This window comes from Coturnix japonica, chromosome 5 (assembly GCF_001577835.2).
Source record: "Coturnix japonica isolate 7356 chromosome 5, Coturnix japonica 2.1, whole genome shotgun sequence".
Lineage (NCBI taxonomy): Eukaryota > Metazoa > Chordata > Aves > Galliformes > Phasianidae > Coturnix > Coturnix japonica.
This window is the reverse complement of record NC_029520.1, coordinates 10,591,917-10,606,537: the sequence shown is the minus strand read 5'-3', so window position 1 is coordinate 10,606,537 and position 14,621 is coordinate 10,591,917. Positions and strand designations below refer to the sequence as shown.

General features: G+C 46.2%; 1 long non-coding RNA gene across 7 annotated transcripts in view; it reads right to left on the bottom strand.

Annotated features, from left to right (window-relative positions):
• LOC107314540 overlaps positions 1–14,621 on the bottom strand; it is a 188,819-nt gene that overhangs the window by 167,383 nt on the left and 6,815 nt on the right. Inside the window, exon 1 of one of the 7 annotated variants that reach the window (XR_004307349.1) lies at positions 4,683–4,848. The exons of the other annotated variants lie outside the window; for them this stretch is intronic. This is a non-coding gene — a long non-coding RNA (uncharacterized LOC107314540). Of the gene's footprint in view, positions 1–4,682; positions 4,849–14,621 lie in introns of those variants that run through there. 7 annotated transcript variants of the gene reach the window in all.

Here is a 14,621-nt window from a genome sequence, read left to right as displayed (position 1 = left end):
TGTGTGCATAAACACATCCGTGCACAAACAGCATGTTAAAACACATGAAAAGCATGTTTGCATGCTGTGTGCTTCTGCCTGCGTATAGTGCTCTTTCTTTGACAGCCTTAGGGAAATCTGCAAGCTGGCTCCTGCAGGTTAGCTCCGTCCATTACTAACCGTGTCAGGATGAATAATGGGGGCAGGAGGTTCTGCCAGAGGGTCATGGAACAGCAAGTGCGTAGAAAGGCAGGATTGTCCAAAGGCTGCACACGGTATCAGCCTGGGTTTGAAATTACAGCGCCGGACAGAGACAAAGATCAATGTATTAGCCTCAAAGGCCAGCAGAAGCGCAGGGCCCCTTTCTGCCTTCGTACAATAGAACGGCTAGCAGCCAGAAGTGAATGACTACGTCCTGGTATACAGATGATACGCTATTCCTCAGACTTGAGGGTATTTTTCCTGGAAACCTCTTTCCTATGTATCTTTGCTCCAGCGAGTGAAAGATGAACACATTTCACTCAATACTTCAAACCGCTAGAACGGCGTATGTTTGGGACTGCAGCAGAAACCTTCTTGGGCCCAAAGTTTGAACATGAAAGGCTGGAAAAAGCAGTAGAGAAAAAAACACCAAGGAAAGGTTAGCACAAGAAATAGAGCAGAGAGAAAAATCCAGATGAAAAAATACATTCACTCCATACAGTATTATACCCACAAAGGATGTTATATGCCAGGAGCTGGAAGCCCTCTGTGTGCCAAAATCCAGGTCATTCACGCAGCAGTAACTGGTTCCCCTGAACATGGTCATTGTGACACAGCCAGTTTTTTCCACAGGACATCCCAGATCATTCTTCCCTGGTCCCCATCCAAGCCTGAATTTTTCTGCCTGTCTCCCACAGCCTGTCCTTGTTCTGCCTCCTTCTGCACAGCTGCTTCTACAACGGAGTTTCCACTTCTCTTAGACAAGGTCTTGCTTGAATTCTGAACTTCTTAGTACCCTGATGATCCTTGCCTCATCAACAACTTCAGCTGCTTCGCTTTCTTTCCTATGTTTTTTCTATCTCCTAGTCCCATCCTTCTAGCTCCTTTCCCAAGTGTAGACTCCTTTTCCCAACTGGCTTTCAGCAGTATCTCAGGCCCCAGATCTCCTGCAAGTGTTCCCATGCCAAGTTTCTTGTCTCTCTTTGCACCCTTTGCAATCACATTCAGCTCCCAGCATGACTCTTGCACTTGAAATCTGGTTGAATCTCCTCCCGGCCAGCCACAATGACGACAGAAGGGATAGCCAGACTTTTTCTTCTCCTCTCTAGCCTCACGTTACCATGAAAGTAATTAGGAAGGTTCATGGATGAAATACATCCTCCTGCTTTTTGTATAGGCACTACAACAATGCACAGCTCAAATGGACCCATCAGAGAATTTACCAAACTCTCACCACTGCAAACAATCCAAGATTGTTATTCACACTCTTTAAAACATATTACAAGGCTGATTTGTTTTGTTTTTTTCCCCCACACTAACAGCAGCAGGCTCTTCCTCAGGCTCAGAGGTTGTACACAACTGTTCTAAGAATGAGGAGCCTACTTTAGACAAGCTTTCTAAACTGCCATTGTGTAATTCACGCTACTCCTACTTTTAGATGGGCTGACTGAACATCCCCATCTTTCTCCAGACACCATGGAGGAAGTTCATCTCAGACAAACCAGAGTCCCAAAAGACTGTTCCCTCTTATCTCATTCTTGAACACAGATGAACCATTTCAGCTGATGTGATCCTCTCAAGATCTCAGCCTGAGTCATATGCCTGGCACCAAAAACACCAGTGAGGATGGTTAGCAGTTGGCAGTTGTTAGCAACTAAGCCTAGGGTCTTTCAATATAAAATGCTGAGCACATACAAAGAGGTACTAGCCCTACCTTCCTAATCAAACAGGACATGAGGAGGCAGCACTACCCTGCCTCCACGTTGATTTGTTCTTCAGTGTACAGCATGGCAGATCTCTCTTACAGAGGATAATATGGCATGCAGACAATTGTGTTTTTCGAAGTGATTGTCCCTTTTGAGGAGAAAGGAGGAAGGGGGGGGGGTTGTTAAGTAACTTGGAATTCAGTTACGATGAAAAATGTGCATGAAAAGTAACTTTTTAAAGCCAAAAACATCACAGGATTCAACAAATCTTCCAGTTCTATAGGATATACTGATACGTATCACTCACAGTAACATTCTGCAGGCTCCAGCCTATGCTGCATTACCAGGCAGGCTTTCTGATAAATAATGAAGGAGCTGCTGAGTGTTTAAAACAGATTGCAGCGAGTCCTTCCAGGGCAGCCTGCAAAAGTGCATTGTACATCTGCATGCTTGGCATGAAGAAAACAGCAAGCTTTGTTTCTTGTACAAAAACAAAAGATAGGACCAAGGAAGTGATGCTCTCCCTACCCCAGTCTAGGTTAAGTCAGCACAACACTGAATCATGCCTTCAGTGTATAAGTAATGAAATGCACAGCTGCAGACCCAGCCCTGCCTTCTGTTTTGCTGGATGCTTAGTAGAGTTCCACACTGCGCCTCAGATGCTTTGGGGGTGATGAGTTTACCAGATATTTGAAGTTGCTTTGCAGCATTGGCTCATCTGCAATACAGGGACAGACCAGGAGAAGCCTACTACTTGTAGTCTATGCAAAAAAAAAAACAAACGAAACAAGAAAGTCCACCTTTGGTGCCATTTATTTTTGGACATGGCACCAGGGACACCACAGCGAGACATCTAACCAAGGTTCTGAGTCCCATCCGCTTCTTTGCTGGAAGCCAGAAGTATCTGGCTCTTGTAATCAGTGGGAAATGGAAGAGAATAAGTTACACACAACCTGGGAATCCTGCAACATCTTAGATGCTTCTGGATGCTACCAGGCCAACCAGATAGCTTTACAGGCACTTTGCCAAGCTGAGACAGACCTGGACTTCAAGAGCAGCTGACCCATGAGCTGCTCCAAGCCTTCTTACCCCAGCAGTGGCAGCCATAGCTGCCAGCAGGAAACCCTCCTCTGAAATAAGGGATACCCAATGCTATTACAAGGAGGGGGAATAAATCAAGTCATCTTTAGATACTGTCTCACAGCAGGTTGGTGGTACTTCTGCCTCATGGGAACAGGACAGGGGCAAGAGGCTGTAGCCATTGAAGGTCCTGAGAGCAGTGCTGGGTGAAAGCCAGGGATAGGGGTGCTCACAGGAAGACAGGCTCATGGCTAGCAAAAAAGCTTTTGATACACAATATAGCCAAGAAATCCCCTCTCGAGGAATAAGCCTGCTCTGTAAGCAGCTTTTACATAGCAGCCGCAGCTATACCTTCCTTGGCTACTCCAAAGCATTTGCCTTGGAAGATGTGACCTCTAACAATCAAAATACCAAACACTTCAGGTTTTATTGCAAACCCTCCTACCCTGGAAAGAGCTGATGAAGGTCCCATTGTGCTCCTAGGCCTGTGAGCTCCAAAACTTCATGCCTGTGGCTTAGTGCCTATAGTAGCCACGCTCTTCCACCTCTCCCCACAATCCCACAGGCCCCCGGAGGAGCGCTCTGACTCATGGCAGACACTTCTTTTTCCCCCATTTTCCCCTGCATAACTTGCTTCGTGACGTCCAGAAGGGATTTTTACCTCCTGGCAAATAAACAAGGCAGCTCCTTAGGGCAGAGCTGCCAAGAATTCAGCAAGAATGGGAGGCTGCACTGCCACATCCCATTGCCCACACTACAGACTGATTTGTGCTCTGACTTTGGGAGAGATGCAAAAGGACTAGATTACCATTGCCTTGTTCACTATTTAGTCACCCAAAAGCAAGCTCAGATCTTCATTCACCATCCTGTAGGGCCTCCCTGGAAAGCACAAGAGCTGTGCACTCTTTTGCCTATTGTTTGACATCTTCAAGTCTTCCCAGCTCTGCTCGGGCTTTCACCTCCTCCTACTCTTCCCTGTGAGGAATTCCCATTACCCATGACCAGGGCCTGTGCAATAAGCCAACACATTTTTATTTATTTTTTTTCTTTTAAGGGAAGAACAATGTCTAAGTCCATTACTTTACGTAATCACTCCAAACTCCTCGTTGTTCAAATCTTGGGTCAGGCTTTCACAACACTGGAGTGAGGAGACTTTTATCACCTCCCTGCAGGTGAGCTGGCCCCTCACCCAGTTTAGTGGGGAAAAACACTCAGCAAGGGCACAGCTACCACAAAGTATGGGCACTGCCATGAGTATCATAGGTCACAGTACTGAAGTTCTCCTCCAGGTTCTGCCCTGTCAGAGCACACGATGAACAGGAGGCAGTAGGAGGTCCCTCCTCATCATAGCTTCCTTCCAGCTACTGCCCTACCCAACTGGAGTAGCACAGCCTCCATACAAGAGGCTGATGGGCAAGGACTGACACCCCAACCTGTGATGCAGGCACCCATACCACTGGGAAGCTGCTCCTCCCTGACAACAACAACAAAAAAAAAAAGGGTCATTTTTCTTCTACTCTCCTCCTCTCCCCCCTCCCTTTCCAGAAAGCCTTGGTTTCATCCCACCGTGGAACGAAAACAAATGTTCTAAACCGCAACATTTTTCACGAACCGGAATTTCTTGCAGTCTGGCCAGCCCTGGTGGATCAATACCAGGCATTTCTTTCCTCCTCTGCTCTGGCCTTTCCCTTCCAGCCTCCCCCCCACCCCACTCACCAAGGGGAATAAGGGAGCCGGAGGTGTCGAATGGAGGAGTCAGGAACACTCCAGCTCAGTTTTAAAAGGGGCAGAAAAAACACTGGCGTCAGCCGGAGCACCAGGGCAGGCACTGAGACCTTGTTTTGGATTTTGCAGAGACTGTCCCTCGGGAGAGCTGTCTTCCCCACTCCCAGCCTCTCCCCTTCTCCCCCTCTCATCCCTCCACCCCTCCCCCCCCCCCTTTTTTTTTTTTCTTTAATGCATGGTTTTGTTTGTAAGTTAAAAGTCTCAGGATCTGCAGTCTTTGAAGCGTGGTCAGCCTGCCAGATGGAATTAGTCAGTGCCTTTCAGTCGGAAATCCCAGGCAGATGAAGCGGGATGGAAGGACAGTGTTTTTCTCATTTACCAGGAAGCCCTCTGTCTTGAGCCCCACAAATTCAGCCAGAGAGCTCCACAGGACCCCAAAAGTAGACAGGGCTGAGAGCAGGGAAGCAAGCAGAGGGCTGAACCTTCCACATGCGTAAATTGGCGTGGCACTGCTGAAGTCAGTGGCCCCCAAGCAGATTTATATTGATCAAGATCCAGCCCAGATGTTTTTGCTGGTATTTGCCTGAAGCTATAAGATGTCAGCAGAGTTTCCTCTGCCTAAAAGCAGTGCTGAATTTGGCTATCCCCACCCCTGACTCATACCATCTTTCCATCCCTTCCCATCATGGCTTGTCTTCCTATTCATGGACACCTCAAGGTGAGCGCTTCTCCTCCGAGGTGGGCAGACTCCTCCTGCCATCTTCCTGAGCACATCTTTGCCTTCCTCCACAAATCCTCTACACCACGTCCAAGCTCAGGACCCCAATTACTATCTCTGAAGCTCTACCAATCTATTTTCTCCTCTCTTCTGAGCCTGCTCTTCACCGTTCCCCTGTCTCTGCTAAAAGCTTTAGGTCATTCCTCAGGCAGTCCCCTGAAAAAATTACACTTGGAAAACATCCACTTATTTCCACATCACCCAAACCACCACACAAGAGGAGAGTTAGCACTGCTTGTTCCAAACATGCAATGTATGGATGACAGCTCATCATAAACATACAGTGGCATTCGTAGATGTGGGAAGAGCACGCAAGCGCTACACTGAAGCTGACAGCCTTCTTGCAAGAGACCAGTGCTCATCACTTACCAGCTGAGAGCTCAGATGCATTTCTCACAAGGGTGGAAATGACAGAAAAGCTTGCTGTGAAGCTCAGTAGTGCTACTAAAGCAACCAGTCAGATCCATGCACAGGCTGATTTCACTTTAGCTTTGGACTCTCCAAATATCTACCTCAACAAGGTGGTTCAAGTAGCACACCATCAAAGCAACCACAGTACTGGGGAGAATGTTCAGGCAATCAGATGCAAAGACCTGTGAGAACTCACGTTTCAGAATTCTGATTGAGTCAATATACCATAAAAAGAGTCCAGATGCTCTAGCAATTCAGATTAATAGCAGCACAGTGACAGAGATGTGATGGCCAGCTATCACTAGCTATAATTGCAGGGAGGCCACTTTGCAAGCTCACTGGGAGCTGCATGTTTTCATGTAAGACTAAGCAGACTCCATCAATTACATCACACCATAGAACACTTCACCAGCTGAAGCTACAGAAGCATTCTTCCTAATACTGTATAACCAAGCAGTGAACTGGGCCTTTCATTCCCTGTGAACACTGCTCCTCACAGAAAAGGCATTCCAAGAGCCTGTCCTTCCACCAAAACTTTCATGTGCCAGTGGCAAATGGGCAGAGGAGACAAATATACAACAGTCCAAAAGCCCTGAAGCAGGTGTTCTCCCTGACATACTGATAGAGGTTCATCTAGAAAAGAGGCATGTCACTGCCACATGAATCCCTGAAACCCAAAACCACTCATCTCAAATAAGCTCACAGATCACATCTCACAAACTTCACATCTCAAAATGCTCACAAGGATCAAGTTTATCCCCTCAGGGCCAAGCCAAGATCAGAGACCCCTCAGTAGTCAGGAGAGGGGCACACACTACACTGCTTTATCACGAACAGAAGTGGACCAGGAGAAACAGCATTGATTTAATTCACCGGAGATCTAGTCCAATTACTTTATGCATACTTAAGGGATGTAGTAAAGCTGCCGACATGGCCCTGAGCTGGGCAGAATATGAGTAACTCTGGTTCAGAGGAAAAAGCAACAAGAAAAGAACCTAAGAGGTCTGAAACCAGGAAAACAGGCTTGTTTACAAAGCCAAAAAGAGAGTGCAGCATATTCTGAGGCCAAAGGAATTATTCTTGCAATGCTACTTTGCCTTGGCTACCTGGCCACTCTCACATAAACAATGGAGACACACCAAGAAAGCAAGGAGACTTCACAGAGGTTATAAAAATATCACTTGTGTAATTAGACTGAATCAAAACTCATGACTTTCTGGTTGGAAGGAATGCTTGTGTTTCCCCTCTCTTTCTCTCCTCCTTCTTCCCCCCCCCCCATCCCCTAAAAAATCTAGATAAACAAAAGCCCTAGGATATTGGATAGTTCCTTGCATATTGTTTTAAAGGCAGGAACAACAACAACAGCAACCACCGTGGTCAGGAGGAGTGCCTGAGCGGCATTACAGAGCCCCTGTTTTTCTGCTTGCAGGAGTTATTCTCACCCTTGCTCTGTCCTGAGCAACGCCTGGCTGTGCTTCCTGTCCCACAGATGGGATACCATTGTGTCGTTAAGTGCATCAGAGCTTTTCCCACCACCACAGCACTGCTTTGTAGGTGGGTCACATAAATAACGGCAGCAAATTGGATTTAAATTCCTACTTCTCTCCTAGACTTCATGAGCGATTCACTTACTCCCTCCTTATAGATGGGTAACTGAAAACAGAAGAGGGAAAACAGCATTATAAGCTCCTCCTTCTTGAACTCTGCGAGGCAGGGACTGCAAGCTGCCTTGCACAAGAAGCCCACAGACCTGCAAGAGGCTGCTTGTAATATCACCCCCCACACCCACACTCACGACAGCTGCTAATATTCACCCTTTGAATAAGAAGCATGAGTGTTGCCAACTTTCAGCTTTCAAAAATGTTCTGTGTGGCCGTAAAGCAGAATGATATAGGCTTCAAAATAAAAAGCTTTAACCAACCCAAAAGCATTTGTAGTATTTTTCATCTGTTTTCTCATTTAGACCCTTGAGGCTTCATATTTTTTAAGAGAAGTTGTTTTCTTCCAAGATCAAGAGAGCTGGAAATGCTAGTTTTAAAAAAAATAAAAATAAAAATAAATAGAAAGCTGAGAATCTCATTAAGCCTCTTGATTCAAGGAGCTCAAACATAGACCACAAGTCTCAAGTAAAATCCACAAACATCACAAGCTTCATGATGATATTCAACATGAGACGGCAACATTCAGCAAGCACAAGATGATAATTTCCACCTTGCTGGATCTGGTTTGATTTTCTCACCTCAGCTCATGCAGTTATATTTCTCTTCTTATAGGAACCCAATTTCTAGGCAAATGAAATTATTTCCTACCATACAGCAAAGGGGTATAACCCTATCTATCTGTCAATCGCTTTTAAGAGTTTTCAGTCCTGGAAGTTCCCTGAAAACCAATGAATCAACAGAAGTGGGGAAAAAAAAGAAAGCAAGTAATGGTCCTAATGAGAAAAGCTGCAACAGGAGCCCCACACTTATCCCTTCTGTTAGTTTGCTGATGGTCAGTCAGCTTGTTCGCACCCAGGTTACATTTTTCTCAACCAGTGGCGATGAATATGGGGACAGGGATCAGGGGGCAGACCTGAAGGAGAGGAAGGTGTGCACTGATCTAACCACAGATCCTGAGAGGGAGGAAGAACATGATCAGTTTTTTCATGGGTTCCAACCAAGACAGTGAGCAGGTTCAATGGGAAGTTCCATGAAGATTAGCTCTCAGACTTGCACAGGAGCTCCTCTTGCTTTTTGCCTCCTATTCTATGCCAGGCAATCTCAGATAGTGAAAAGAAAAAAAGCAAACAACATTTAGAACAAAGACCTTACTTTGCCTTTGTAATCATGGCAGCAGAAACTCTTCTCCCTAGGAATAGAGCTTTGAAATATAGCAGTTCCTTCCCTCCTTTGTACATTTGGTCCTAAACACACACTGAAATCATGCTGTGTTGCTTTACGCAGCATATAGAGGCTTACTGGTAAAGGAATCTCACTGAGGAACATAAGAAACACATTTCATTTGGATGATTGTAAATAGACATATCACCGCTGCCTTCTAGAGGTGAAATCAAGAAAAGATAGCAGGGCAACACACTGTCCAAGTATTAAAATACAAGCAGTTTTCACTGCTCTCAAAAGGTGTTGATCCAATGAAAACATGAAATAGAAGTCAATGGATCGGCGTGGAAAATATTATAGCAGTCAAATAGGCTGCTCCAATAACACTACCTCTACCCACAGGTATGTTTGAAGGAGATGGGGAAAGAAGGGAAAAAGAGAGAAGGTTCTGTTCTGAATATCTGAGAAATTTGGGCTTGTTTGGGGATGAGGGTTTCTTTTTGCAGAAATCCCACCCACTGCCAGGAAGCTGCACAAGATCCACAATGCCAGAGACTGCTGGGTGATGGAAATACCCCTCATGAGCCACTACAAGCAGCCACAGGGCCTTCCAGAAATCACAGCAAGCTCAAATTAGGGCCACTTAATATGTAACACAGTCCTGGCCCAGCTGCTTCTCCATGCCAGTGGCAGAGCTGCAATCAGCAAAGCTGCACTGCGCCACTCCTCCCTGAAGATCACCTGCACCACCAGCTTCCATGCTGCTTCCTAGTCTTTTATTGAGGGCACACACCGTAAAAGGGAACAGGCCTAAAACTCATTTTGATTTAAGAACTTGGTATATGAGCTCTCTCACTCCAAGGAGCAACAAAACCAGTTCTGTAGGTTGCAGTGGTCCCTCCGTTTCTAGTCCCCCTGCATGCATGCTGAGGTCCACATAAAGCCAGACACCTTCCAGCATGCACCACGTATTTTTCAAGAGGACAGCTAAACAGCAGCCCTACAACAACCTTCTGAATTCACGGTCATAAAACAAATCTAAAAAGGGCAGATGGTTGTGTGCAGCAAGGAAGCCCAAGATACTCTGGTAATGGCATTTTAGCAGGACACAGATCTGCTGCAAGATTCAGATCTAAAAAAGCAATGCAATAACTCACCTTGACCCATCCTTGCCTTGAGAGCTAGTAGATATGACAGACTTTATAGTATGATGCTGCAATAGCTCTACAGCACATTTGTTGCCTCATCCCATGGACAGCTCCCTCTAACATGATCCATCCCTTATTTTTACATGCACCAAAATACACCAAATTCCTTCCCTCCCCCTCAGAAAACCAGAGCTGGCCTAGTTCATTGCCTCCCTGTTGGACAGCTCAGTCCTGCTGAGCTCATCCCCATCAGTGCTGGGGAGAGATGAACTAGATCCTGGAGTTCTCTGGCTGAAAGCTGGTCTTCCTCCAGGTCCCCAAGAAATCCTTTGCGGTCACAGAGACGTCACCACTGAGGTGGGCTCTACCTCAGCCCGAGGAGGGCTGCCTCTGGTTGTTATTAGCTGTACTGGGGATTTGAAGGACAAGGAGGCATCAAGCCAGAGTCTACTACAAAATGCAGCAATCCTACATTTGTAGAACATGCATCTGGCCTTCATTAGTTCTTAAACGGTCCAATGTGGGTAGAGGAATCAGAGTTGGGGAGGGGAGTTAAAGCACTGCGTACTGAATGGGGCAGTCACAGGAGATGTTCGGGCTTTTTTATTTTGAAGATGTTTCTCATCAGGGAGCATTTTATCCAACATGCGCACATTATAGCATCAGCAGGACCATGCGTAGGCCTACATGCATTTGTGGGACAGATGTTCTCCAGCAAAGGCTTGGCCTTGAAATTTCTCATAGTGGCCATTCCAAACACTAGGATGAGAGTTGAGCACAGACACACCATGAATACAGACACGAAGTAACACTCAGACCATCTCTCACCCCACCAAAATGAGGCAACTGAGTTCAGCTACCAACACCCTTCCAGAGCAGACCTTAGAGCACAAGTGGGTTGGAGAAATGAGATGCAAACATTCACTTAATTTTTCCAGACATCCTATGCAGCCCTAAATTACCATTAACAAGTGAATAAATGAGTGCTTGACCAGACATGCTGCTTATGCTTTCTCTAGGAGGAAAGTTTCTCCTGCCTCGAGGACACAGAGATGGCAGATTGAGCAAGAACTTAAGCTGATGAGGATCAGAGTCCATCTGTGAGCGTGGCTATGAGAGTACATCAAAGAGTGATTCAGAATGTATGAATATCTAGCTAGGTGGATCGCTGAGCACGCAGCTGAGTGTGTTTGTGTAGGCTGCAAAGCACATGGCAGAACAGGGTGCAGGCAGCCAGTGGATAAACAAGTGTGTCAGAAGTGAAAGGACACAGTAGGGAACTAGTTCAGAGGAATGAGTCAAGAGCTGTGCCAAGTTCTGCCTTCCATTAAACCTAGGATGTGCTATGGCTTCGCTGTGGCACAGCAGTATAAAGATAGTGGAGGGGGAAAAGGGCCTCCATCCCATATCTCCTGGGAAACATCTGATGGAGACACTTGCACTGATTTGGTGTTCCGAAGCAGGGCAGACCTTCTGTTGACCTGACCTCTGAATGAGCAGAATGGGAGCTGCGGGAAATGACACTGTAAACAGGAAGACTTGAGATAAATAAGAGACGGTGGGGAAAGAGATCCACTTAAAGTGGCAGTTGTATTTTAGCTCTGGTTCCCCTCTCATGTTCTGCTAGAATTAAAGGCCCCCACCCTTCCCTGCTTGCCTGCCAAGACAGCTCACACTTACAAACTTACAACTCTTTCCTAGCTGATATACAAGTCTCAGCATGCCGCTGTTAACCTCACTGTTGAAGCTGTCCAGGAAAATGGGGAGAACTCGCATCTATGTGCTCCAACAACCTGATGACAGGCTTGTCTTAGGTGAGCTAAAGACACTAGACGCAACATCAAACAGCATAGTGCCTCACTCCCAAATAGAGGTTTGTTGGGCAAGATGCTGAACAAACACACGATGCAAGATGGGGCCTCACCATAAAGATTTGGGGCATTTAGAGACAAGGAAGCACATGAGGAAAAGATGACCAGCTTCAAGAGATGTAGCACAGAGGAACAGAGAGAACAAGAGGGAACAAGCCCTCTCCTAGCTCCACCCCAGGGAGAGTGGCTGTAGGAACCAGAGCATGGATCGGAATAGCCCATCTTCTACAGACTTAGATCTATGTGGCGAAGCTGGTAGAGCAGCTCACATTTTAAGCCATTTTAAAACACAACTAATCTACATTCAGATACTGAACATCCACAGTTTTGTGCTCCTATTCCTAAACACACACTGTATCTATTCTAACATACTAACAACCAATAAAATGAAAAAGAAAGGGGCGGGGATTCTAAATGGTCAGCATTTTTGTTGCATTCTCATCCTAGGCAGAGAACATCCAGTTCTGAGATTTTAGCCCTGCAATTTCTGATCACGCCTGTTGGCAACTGACTTCACCTCACTCACCTCTTCCCTGATCTCTTCCACTGGGGGAAGCAGTAGGAGGCTGTGCCCCACATTCTCAAACCAAGACACAGACCCACCACAGGACAGTTCTCACATAGAAGGGATCAAACTCATTTACCTGGATAAAAGGCATACACACCAAAAATCCCTATTCAGTCTCATTACAGCAAACCATTTAAATAGGCTAGCTAAACAAAATACAATTAGGTTTCCTTTGGCCAGCCTGGAACATATGGTATTTGTCAGCCAGTCGTGTTCCTCTCTCAGTTTTGGCAGGAGATAGGTAGCTTGTTCCAAGCAGTAAGAAAGCTCCTGGAAAGTCAGCATGCTGAGCAAACGTTTGGAGGGGACCTAGCCGGGGATATAATAGCTCACACAGATACAAACTTGACAGCAGTTCTTCCACATCATTCAGCTAGACTCCAGGTTACAATGCCTCTGGTTTCAGTACATTCCTGGTTTGCATTGTTCCCAATGGTACTGCATCTGTGAATCCTCAATTGCACACACAGCTCCAAGCACTCCTACCAAGCAGGCAAGGAAAGGTGCATAAGGAATAAAGATTCACATGGATTTGGGCTCATAAAGAAATCCTGAAATGGCAAGTTGTATCAGTGACCAGTACGTCAAGCCCTTTATGTTACCTTTTGACACAGAGTGAAAAGGGCTGCTGCTATTCCAGAGTGGACCAGTGGGCAGTTTCCAGCAAGAAGACAGCAATAAATGACACTGTGCTGACTTCTACAGAAAGGAATAGCCTCTGAATTTGGTTATCTACCAGAAAACTGCATGAGGAGTCTGGCTCAGCACTAAGAATATTTTGCTCTGTTGCTGTCTTGCAGTTTACTTATTTGTTAGGAAAGAGCTGATTCACATAGAAATTAGCCCATGATTTAACAGGGGCAACTGGAGACCTTGCTGTGATAGAGAAATGCCTGTGAAACATCTGCCCCAGCAAAATCAGCTTTGTGCATGGGAAAGGGAAGCTGATAACAGGCTACTGGGGTTTATTCCAGTAACAACACAAGCTCTGACTGGAAGCAAAAGAAGTGCTTCCCACCATGCATTGCAGGCCTGAATAAGAGTTTCAGCTGCTTGACCCTACGTGGTTCATCCCTGTCACTGCCAGGGCTGCTCTGACATCTCCTGCAAAGGTTTGTGGAGCTTATAGCACAGCAGGCAACACACAGCTCTCAGGGACTTTCCTGCCACATCAATTATCCTTTAGAACACCTTGACATCCCCTGATCCTCCTTGCAGTTCTATATTGTAGCAGGAGGTATTCTCTGTCTTTCATTCCCAGTGTTTTGGCATCCAAGATTTGGCACTGGTAACAGGCTTCTGTGTGTCCTCACTGCAACCATCGTAGAGTTGCCTGTCAGATTTACCAGCATTAAGAGCACTGGGAAAGCATTTCCCACTCTTCTTGGTTGCAGCTATGAATCAGCAGAACTTGCTGCAATCACCAGCAGTGTGCTGGAGCTGAGGACTAAAGGGTTTGCAAAAATCTTTGATTTTGTCCCCCGACTGCTTAGCCCCATCACATTTAAACATTCAGCTGCAAGCCACAGATACGGCATGTCTTTGGAACTACTTGTACTCACTCATCTTTTTCACAAGCTGGCCTATTAGATGAGTAACTCTTGCTCTAACTCGAGATTAATAGATGGTATTCTCCACTGAGGTTAATGGGTGTAGCACACTGCTCACAATCACTTCTGGCTTGCATTGCACTGATGCAGCCAGCCAAGTTGCCTGTCCTTTTCAGGGAGGAACCAGCCGAATTGTACTTCCAGGAACTAGAGAATCCACTGTGGCTTCAGCCTTCGAGAGCATCATCCATCACCTACCCTGGAGCTCCCCAGCATGAGGCAGCAGCACTTCACCATCCCCTTCACACTACGCACAGCAGAGCACGGCTCGCTTTTGTTCTTACCCACATCACAAAGACTTTGGTGGGCCCTAGTCATTGAGGGCCATTCATCTCTTTTTTGCTCTTAAGTCTTGCACGGCAGAACCCTCTCCTGGGCTTTCCTCATCCATCATTGCTGGCAATTTCATCCCTGTCTCTTGCTAGGCACTTCCGCTCCATGCCTTTGAATTGGCATTTTTCTTCTCCCTCAAAGGAGCTTGTAACATTTACTGCATGGCATTGGAATCTCTGGACTGAACTGAGTCATGGTTCAGCAAAATTAGTCTGGTTATATCTTCCTCACAGTAGGAAACTGGACATACTGCAGCTGTCTTTCTGTTTTCCTGTTTAAACACATCTTCCTGTGACGCTACCCTCAGTGGCAGAGCAGCTGGGGTGCATGGCTTCCAACACAGCCGATAACATGGCTGCTGCCAAAGGTTGCGTGCAGGGTTGCTCAGA